Below are 9,663 nucleotides of genomic sequence, written 5' to 3' on the forward strand. Positions count from 1 at the left end.
GAAAGGAGACCTCGCTCTCGACGGATAACTCCGTCGCGTCAAGAGGTCGCGACTCGGCAACGCTGTCGCCGGGCGTTGCGCGGGCGGCACTCCCTGCAAGGGAGTTGTGTCTAACGGGGACACACGGACCCCCGGTGGACGGGTGTTTTGTTTGGTGGTGCGACTTCACACGCTTCAGTGCATACGCACTTTCGTCGGTGAAGCCGCACTCACCGCACACCCACCTTTTGATCGCACCGGGGTGATGGATCTTTAAATGTTTGAATAGATCCGTGTGTCTCAGATAGACACACGCTCCCTTTTTGCACACGGTTCTGCCTACAAAGCAGAAGGGGCAGGGAAATTCGGCAGGGAACGGGTAATGCAGTATCACCACGCTATTCTCACTTGAACTTGTATTATTACTGCTATTACCCGCCATCGTGAAGATAGTGTCGCAACGCAACACACGGCTCGTCTAATAAAATAAATAATATCAATAATAAAACAAACGCTCACCGGAGCGAAACACAGACGGTAACGGTCGGAACGGGACGTACACAAAAGACGAAGGACACGATTAAATAAATAAGTATATACAGATATCACAACGGACAACGCGAACGCGAACGCGAATAAATTAATAAATCAGTACGAATTAACGAACGAGACGGAATCTACTAGAATAAATAAACTAAAATAAAATAATATAAAACAATTCCGCTGTGCCCGGTGGACACAGCCCCGCACGAACGAACCGTGCTTCGCGTACGTGACCAGCAACCGCGACGGTTTAACTTTTCACGATACACTCCACACGGCCTGGAAAACTCCGGAAACGCGAAGTATCGAGTTACACGGGGTGTAAAGGGCCTCCGTGTACCCCGATCTCTTGATTAAACAAATAAAACGGTGAATTTAATTAATCTAATAGCTGCTATTTCGCAGCGACGACCCGTAAAATCGAGCAAAAAACTCGAATTACGGGCGTACGTGCAAACAGTCTAACACCCAAAACACGGAGAGGTCGAATTCAAAACCAACGGCTATAAGTGTAAAGTTTACACTTATAACCGGGTACAAGGACGAACAAACCGAATCTACTCGGATTCAAACTCCTCGGAGGTCGAAATGGTCGACCTAGGAGGAGGGACGTCACGTATGGACGTCTAACGTCTACCCGATGCGTTCAACACCACCGCATCGGGAGCACTTTAAACTAACTACGCGAAATGGGACCTCCACCGATATTCCAAGTGCTAGACTTACCAAGTCCGAAGTCCACCAGCAAGCCGAACGCACTGAACACTGCACCAAACACGAGCACAGCACGCGCGACGCGGATGATAACGCGACACTCCGGTGAGCGAGTCGGAAGAACACAGAATAAAATGATACTTAAAAAGCTACTGACGGAGAAGATCAAGTGTGTGTTTGACTAGATAAAAAAAACTGATCTTTGGAAACTCTTATTGAGCCGGTCCCAGAGGCACTGCAATACTGGGTCGACTCGCGGCGGAGGTGGAGCAAGCCCCAGCGGTCCGCCTTTTTCCAAAAATCAGGTTAATATTCTGACTCCTAATGAGGAGTGTATCAGATATTAAGCTGATAAGAACAGATAAGACGTTTATTTTAGCAATTAATGTTCCCCCGGGGCCGAAGCCCCAGGGGTATACACTTGTATACAGGATCATTCGTGTTGTTTCCGCACAAATTCAATCATAAAGTAGAAATATATTACATAGGGTAGTGCTGTGGGACAAGTCCCTAAAGCGTCCATTGTCAATATAACAGATTTACAGTAGAGTGAACTTTGCAACGTTCAATAAATTATTATAACATATCAATAACAGCGTGACACAAGGCACGGTTTAACAATTAGCTTTTCGATAGAGTATCAATATAATAACATAAATATAAAGTATAAACCATAAAGAAAGGTATATAATTTATGTATAACAAATACATTATCTTTAACATAATATGGCGCGTAGCACGATGGGCTCAGCGAATTGAGAGCGACAATGTGCGGATATACGCCTTACTGTAGTCATCCATGAAGGGCCGAGAGGTCCCAGCAGCCACCAAGGGGGTCCATATAAGCAACACTTAGTACTCGAGTTGTAGTAAAATAATAATGAAACTATTGAATAGGCAAATAAATAAATATAGTACGATAGAATAGACAAGATAATACAGTCAGACCAAGTAAAATACTAAAGTACTATATAGTATGGCACAGTCAGGTGGGCGCATAAAGAAATATAGAACTAATATCAATAATAAAAATAATAAGAAGAGGGCATTGAAAGGCGAAATGAGAAAGGATACGTTATGGTACGATGAAACAATCCACGATAGAGTAGGTAAAATAAGAATAGAGTAAGTCAGGAGAATAAAATACGTTAATAAGTAAATCAGTAAATAAAATAAAATAAAATGAGATAAAATCCAATGAGGTAAAATAAACTAAATCCGATACCATAAAATAAGGTAAGTTGAGTAAAATAAGTTAGGCTGGATCAGTTTAATTCTCATTTCGCGTGGAGGCGATGGAAGCGCAGACCAGACAGGCCAAACAAAACAAATAAAATAAATTAAAATAAAATACTTTACGATAAAGCAAATGAGAGCTTACTACAGACCCCCGCGGCTAGTCCTCTCCGCCCGCAGATGTGGAGGCACTAAGGATCCGCAGGCGACACCACCCCAGGGACGCGGGCGCCTCCACTGCTCCCGCTCAGCGCCGCCGATGTCGACCCCGCCCCGGACGTACCCCGTGGAGCCCGGTACTGACGCACCCCGGATACATGCTCCACGTAGATATCTCTGGACCAGGCTATTGTCTCAGATATCATGAGACGCCTCATCAGCGCTGCATAACGCTGAGAGACGCGCAGCAGGTCCAGGACAAACTCGTTTCCCGGGTCCCACGCGCCCAGGGCGCCGACGACGAACGCATCTACGTGGACTCGGTAGCCGCGCCTCCGCAATGATTCGGCGAGGGGCTGATACTTACGTATCTTCGCCATCCTCGCCTCCTCAATTGCCTCGAGAGTGTTCTCGAAAGGCACGGCCACGTCGACCACGACGATGTTTTTCGACAGCCCGTGCTCCACGACGATGTCGGGACGCAGGGCTGCCAGCTCGCCGTCGACTCCCGGGACGCGCTTATTGACCCGGATCTCCCCTGGCAGACGGGCAGCCGCCACGAGCCTATGAACGAGGCCGTCATGCCGCAGCTGCCGGGCAGCGGAGTGAGGACCGCAGTGGGAGAGCACGTGGGGAAGGCCCTCGAACTCATGCCCGCAACGCCGGCAACGCTTGTCACCGGTCCCCCACCGACGTGCTCCATTTAGCGGCAACACGTCGAGGCGGGCCCGGTGAACGAAGCGCCAATCAGCGAAGCGGACAAACCCCCCGGTGCGCAGAAAGTGGTTACTGACCGCGCAACGGGAGGTCGCGTCGAAAACCTTCCCCTGGTCGGGCTTCCGAAGAAGCCTTTCCAGGTAGCACTCTCCCACTGCTGCCCTCAGCCTCCGCGTGACTTGGCCCTTGGCAGCAGGCGGCACAACAACGCTACGCCCATTCCGGGAGCGACAAACGACCGAGAGTTCTTCACGAACCTCGTCCCACCTCCAACTGAATCCAAGCCGCGCACAAGAACGAATCCCGACGTTCCTTACTCGCGACCAGAACGAAGCCCGGCCCGCCGATGGCCTCGCCATCTCGCCCGACAAAGAGCCGGAGAGATAGTCGGCAAGGCCCCTGCTCCCAAGGGTCCGACCGGCCTTCTCCCGCACGGCGTCACACAGCGCTGACCTGGCCAAGTCCGCAACGACCGGATCGCTCGCATTCAATAACCTGAACGCGTGCGACACGGTCGCCACGTCGGCCAGATCCACCAGCGGGAGAAGGCCGCACCCACCCCAAGCGGGGGGGATATAGACCAGCTCCGCACTGGCACGCTGCGGGAGGTGCAACCACCTCTTTACCGTGCGTTTGATGACCCTGTCGGCATCGGCTAAAGCGGTTCTTCGCACGTGGCCTCCCCTGAACGCGAAATCGAGGCGTGGCAACAGGAATGTCGCCACGGTCTCGATTTTTTGCCAGGGGGCGAGCAGGGAATCGTCGACCGCGCGAAGATCTACTAATAAGGCTTGGATCGTCGGATACGGGGTTTGGTCGATCCGAACCCCGGTCGGCACTCCCAGATGCCCGTAACTCTGCCCCTCCGACAGGGCAGGAACGAGTCCCCCGACTAGACGGAACTCGGTGCTAGAAACCCTCCCGTCCCCTCTGATGTGCAGGGTTGCACACTTCGAGGGGTTGAAGGAGAGCCCCAGCTGCCGAGCCGTCCCCTCTGCTGCTTGCAATAGCCTTCCCATTCCGTCGACGGATGACGCGACGAGTGCCACGTCGTCTGCGTACGCCAGGGCTGTCACCTTATGCCCTCTCACACTCAGACCCTCCACCGAGTCCACGGCCCCGCGAACCATGGCCTCAATGGAAAGGTCGAATAGGATCGGGCTAAGTGGGCAGCCCTGCCTCACCCCCGACTTCATGGGGATCCAGGGCGTGTACCCTTCAGCGGTACGGACCCGCGTCGCCACGCCGTCGTAAAGGCTGGCGACGATGTTGATAAGCGGCCGGGGAGCGCCGGCGCCGGCCAGCGAATCGATGATGGTGGCGTGGGGAACCGAACCGAAAGCGTTGGCCAGATCCAACCACGCCACCACCACCTCCCTACGCTGCTTACGAGCGGCAGCCATGGCCTGCTGAAGCACAAAGTTGTGCTCCAGACAGCCTTCGAAGGGCAAGAAGCCCTTCTGTGCTTGGCTGAGCCGCTTGTTGACTACGGCCCAACGAGTGAGCCGATCGGCGACGACCGCCGCGAAGAGCTTGGGGGTGACATCACCCAGGGCGATAGGCCTCCAATTCGATAGGTCCTCGCGATCACCCTTCTTGAAAAGGAGGACGGTGTTGGACTGCTTCCAGCGCCCCGGAATCTTCTCCATGCGGCGGCAGGTGTTGAATACCGCCGTAAGGAGGACCGCTCCTGGGTCCCCCCTCCGTAGGTCACCATAGGTCAGACCGTCGGGTCCGGCGGAAGAAGCAAGCTTCATCCGCTTTAACCGACGGCTGACCTCGGCTTCCGTGAAGGGGGAAACCAGGGCATCGTTCGACTCAGTGGTCGGGTCCTCCCCATAGAGAGAGGGAAGGCTACCAGGGCGGGCTCGGAGCGAGTAAACGTTCGTAAAGTGCTCCTGGACCCGTTCCAGGGGCACACTGCAATGGGGAGATTCTCCGGCGAGAATCTCCCGCACCGCGCGCTTCCGATCCGCCCTGAAAAGACGTTGGATTCGGGTAGCCTCCCCTACGCGATCCGGGACGCTGGGAGGGCCATCGCTCACCATCGAATTGGCCACATCACCCCGACGCCCCTCACTCCCCGCGACTGGCCGGCGCCGACCGGCCCCCCCGTTGGAGGCGGCACTCCGTGCGCCAGCCCCGGGTCCCGCGGCCCTCCGCCCCTGAAAGTACTCGTCCACCTTCGTGGCGAGCGCCTCCAGTTGCTCGGGTGATCCCACCCCCTCCGCGAAGGCCACTAACCGCGCCCTTGCGGCAACGTCCACCTCCCGGCGTCCCCTAGATCGGGGTCTACCGGTTGGTGGCGCGCCGGACGCAGCGTCGCGACCTCCACCTCGGGGATGGGGCACCCTAGATTGCCGCGGGGCCCGAGGCTGAGACGCCCCGCCTACCCGCTCGCAAGCAGCCGGGAGGCCCGATGTCGCTGTCCCGCGCCGCCGCCCCACGGTCGCTGCAGGTGCACGACCGCCTCTGGTACCCGCGCGATACCCACGTGTCGCACTCACCGGGTGGCTTTCCCGAATGCTCGACGGGGCCATCCCCACCGGAGCCTCCACGACGACGCTGCCCCGGGATGATGACGCGGGCGGGTCCCGCGCGCCTCCACACCTGCACACACAAATACACCCCCGGTTACGCCCGGGGGAGTCAATAATATTGTCATTAATGACCGGACTAGATGCCCGGTCAGTCAATGGATAAAATCTATTTTGCAATAATAAATTATCACTACTGAGGCCCCCTTCCTCCTCCCTGGGGAGCCTCGGTGACCTTCGGGTGGAGGTAACCGGAGCCTCCACCCGCGGGGACGGCTGCCTTGGGGCCTCCTCTTCCCCCGACGAATCCGTGGTGGTTATGGTGCGGTCCACCCACCGCCTTCTCGCCGCTCCTGGTGTCGTGCTCTGCCGTCCCCTCGCGGCGCTCGTATTGCTCCTGTTGTTGTTGTTGCTACTGCTGGAGCTGCTACTACTACTGCTACTGCTGCTGCCGCTGCTCCCAATGCAGCGGCGCCTCCGTCTCGTCCGGGCCGGTCCCTCCTCAGGAACGGCCGCCGGCGCTCTCTCATCGTCCGACGATGACGACGATGACTCATGGATGGTGGGGAGGGGCCTGGGCGAAGGTAGGGACCTCCTCTTCTCGGTCCCCTCCCCACGCGCCTCCACCCGAAGGGACACCCCGGTGGTCTGGGTGTCCCCTCTGCCCCCCGGAGGGGACAGGCGTCCCCTGATAGGCCTCTTCGCAGACGACCCGGGCGGGAGGGACGTCGCCCGAGTCGTCCTGGCTGGCGGGGTGGAGGCGCGGCCCGTGGCTGGCGGCGTCCGCGCCGCGACGGTGACCGCCACAGGTGACACGACGGCCACCGTCATTATAGGCGAGCCACGGACCGATGTCGTCATCGTCGTGGTAGTAAGCGTGGCCGGAGCGCTGCAGGGCGTTGGTGGAGGGCCCTGCAGTGGTGGTGTCGCTGGGGGGGCGCTGGAGGTGGTGGACGCGCCCCCCATCCTCTTCGCTGCCGCCCGCGTTATCCTGGGCAACGCGGGCGGGAGAGACGTCGCTCTTGTACTCCCTGACACCACCGCCGCTCCAGCCACGGCGGACGGGCTGCCCCGGGTGACCTCCGCGAAGGTGGTTGTGGGGGTCACCCTCCTTGCCGGTAGAATGCGTCGGGGCGGGTCGGGTTGGGGAGGCTCGGTCGACGCCCGCCTCTTCCTCCCAGCTGCTGCGGGCGCCGCCGGGCTCTTCTTCCCCCTTGCGGGGGCAGGGGGCGTGGTGGTAGAGCCCCCTGAAATCCTCCCCTTGGGCCCCGACCCGCTGCTGGTCCTGGTGGAGTTGGGGCTCGCCTCGTCCGCGGAGGAGCGCCGGCTTCGTTGTAAGAACGCCGCGAGGGTGACGGAGCTTCTCGTCGCGGCGCTGCTCCCCACCACCGTCGTTGTCGTGGTCGTTATTGCTGTGGTGGTGGAGTTCCTTGTAGTCCTTGTTATCCCGGCGGTGGGTGGACGAGTTCCTCGCCGGGGTTGCGTGGTGGTAATGCTCCTCGTTGACTTAGTGGAGGAGGCCCCTCTCGATGTCGTCTTGGCTGCAGTGGAGGCAGCCGTCCCCGATACTCTAGAAACAGCAATTCGAGTGTTGGCTGTTATTGTTGGTGTTGTCGTTGTTGTTGTTGTTATTGTCTTTGTTGTTGTGGAGGCACAGGTCGTCGTGCCCCCACAGGTCACCGGGGACGCCCCCAGAGGGGGAAAAGAGGAGGCCTCGTTCTCGGTGGAGAACGCCTCCACCGCGTCAACGGGTCGCGACTCGGCAACGCTATCGCCGGGCGTTGCGCGGGCGGCACTCCCTGCAAGGGAGTTGTGTCTAACGGAGACACACGGACCCCCGGTGGACGGGTGTTTTGTTTGGTGGTGCGACTTCACACGCTTCAGTGCATACGCACTTTCGTCGGTGAAGCCGCACTCACCGCACACCCACCTTTTGATCGCACCGGGGTGATGGATCTTTAAGTGTTTAAATAAATCCGTGTGTCTCAGATAGACACACGCTCCCTTTTTGCACACGGTTCTGCCAAGGTAGCAGAACGGGCAAGGAAATTCTGCCGGGAACGGGTAATGCAGCAACACCACGCGCTCACTATTACTATTTGTACTATCGTTTTTGCTGCTATTACCCGCCATCGTTACGATAGTGTCGCAACGCAAACACTCGGCTCGTCTAATAAAATAATAAGTTAAAATAATAAAACAAAACGCTCACCGGAGCAAACACAGACGGTTAACGGTCGATCGAGACGAACACGTAAGACAAGGGACAAATTGAATAAATAAGTATATACACAGAATAGACAACGGACAATCCCGAACGCGAACGCGAATAAATTAATATATTAACACGAATTAACGAAACGAAGCGGAATTTAATAAATTAAACTAAAATAAAATGATATAAAACAATTCCGCTGTGCCCGGTGGACACAGCCCCGCACGAACGAACCGTGCTTCGCGTACGTGCCTAGCAACCGCAAACGGTTTAACTTTCCACGACACTCCACACGGCCTGGAAAACTCCGGACCGCGACGTATCGAGTTACACGGGGTGTAAAGGGCCTCCGTGTACCCCGATCTCTTAATTAAAACAAATAAATCGGTGATTTTAATCAAACTAAATGCTGCTATTTCGCAGCGACGACCCGTAAAATCGAGCAAAAAATTCGATTTACGGGCGTACGTGCAAACAGTCTAACACCCAAAACACGGAGAGGTCGAATTCAAAACCAACGGCTATAAGTGTAAAGTTTACACTTATAACCGGGTATAAGGTCAGACAAACCGATTCTACTCGGATTCAAACTCCTCGGAGGTCGAAATGGTCGACCTAGGAGGAGGGACGTCACGTATGGACGTCTAACGTCTACCCGATGCGTTCAACACCACCGCCTCGGGAGCACTTTAAACTAATCACGCGAAATGGGACCTCCACCGAAATTCCAAGTGTCAGACTTACCAAGTCCGGGGTTCACCAGCAAGCCGAACGCACTGAACACTGCACCACACACGAGCACAGCACGCGCGACGCGGATGATAACGCGACACTCCGGTGAGCGAGTCGGAAAAACACAGATTAAATAAATACTTAAGCTACTGATGGGAAAGATCAAGTGTGTGGGTTTGACTAGATAAAACTGATTCTTGGAAAAGGCTTATTGAGCCGGTCCCAGAGGCACTGCAATACTGGGTCGACTCGCGGCGGAGGTGGAGCAAGCCCCAGCGGTCCGCCTTTTTCCAAAAATCAGGTTAATATTCTGACTCCTAATGAGGAGTGTATCAGATATTAAGCTGATAAGAACAGATAAGACGTTTATTTTAGCAATTAATGTTCCCCCGGGGCCGAAGCCCCAGGGGTATACACTTGTATACAGGATCATTCGTGTTGTTTCCGCACAAATTCAATCATAAAGTAGAAATATATTACATAGGGTAGTGCTGTGGGACAAGTCCCTAAAGCGTCCATTGTCAATATAACAGATTTACAGTAGAGTGAACTTTGCAACGTTCAATAAATTATTATAACATATCAATAACAGCGTGACACAAGGCACGGTTTAACAATTAGCTTTTCGATAGAGTATCAATATAATAACATAAATATAAAGTATAAACCATAAAGAAAGGTATATAATTTATGTATAACAAATACATTATCTTTAACATAATATGGCGCGTAGCACGATGGGCTCAGCGAATTGAGAGCGACAATGTGCGGATATACGCCTTACTGTAGTCATCCATGAAGGGCCGAGAGGTCCCAGCAGCCACCAAGGGG

General features: G+C 55.1%; 2 pseudogenes; both read right to left on the minus strand.

Annotated features, from left to right (window-relative positions):
* Nucleotides 1–1,446: 1,446 nt before the first annotated feature.
* LOC143429506 (U2 spliceosomal RNA) lies at nt 1,447–1,653 on the minus strand (annotated as a pseudogene).
* Nucleotides 1,654–9,038: 7,385 nt separating this feature from the next.
* On the minus strand, nt 9,039–9,245 carry LOC143429499 (U2 spliceosomal RNA; annotated as a pseudogene).
* Nucleotides 9,246–9,663: the final 418 nt, after the last annotated feature.

The sequence above is a fragment of the Xylocopa sonorina genome, chromosome 11 (genome assembly GCF_050948175.1).
Source record: "Xylocopa sonorina isolate GNS202 chromosome 11, iyXylSono1_principal, whole genome shotgun sequence".
Classification (NCBI taxonomy): domain Eukaryota; kingdom Metazoa; phylum Arthropoda; class Insecta; order Hymenoptera; family Apidae; genus Xylocopa; species Xylocopa sonorina.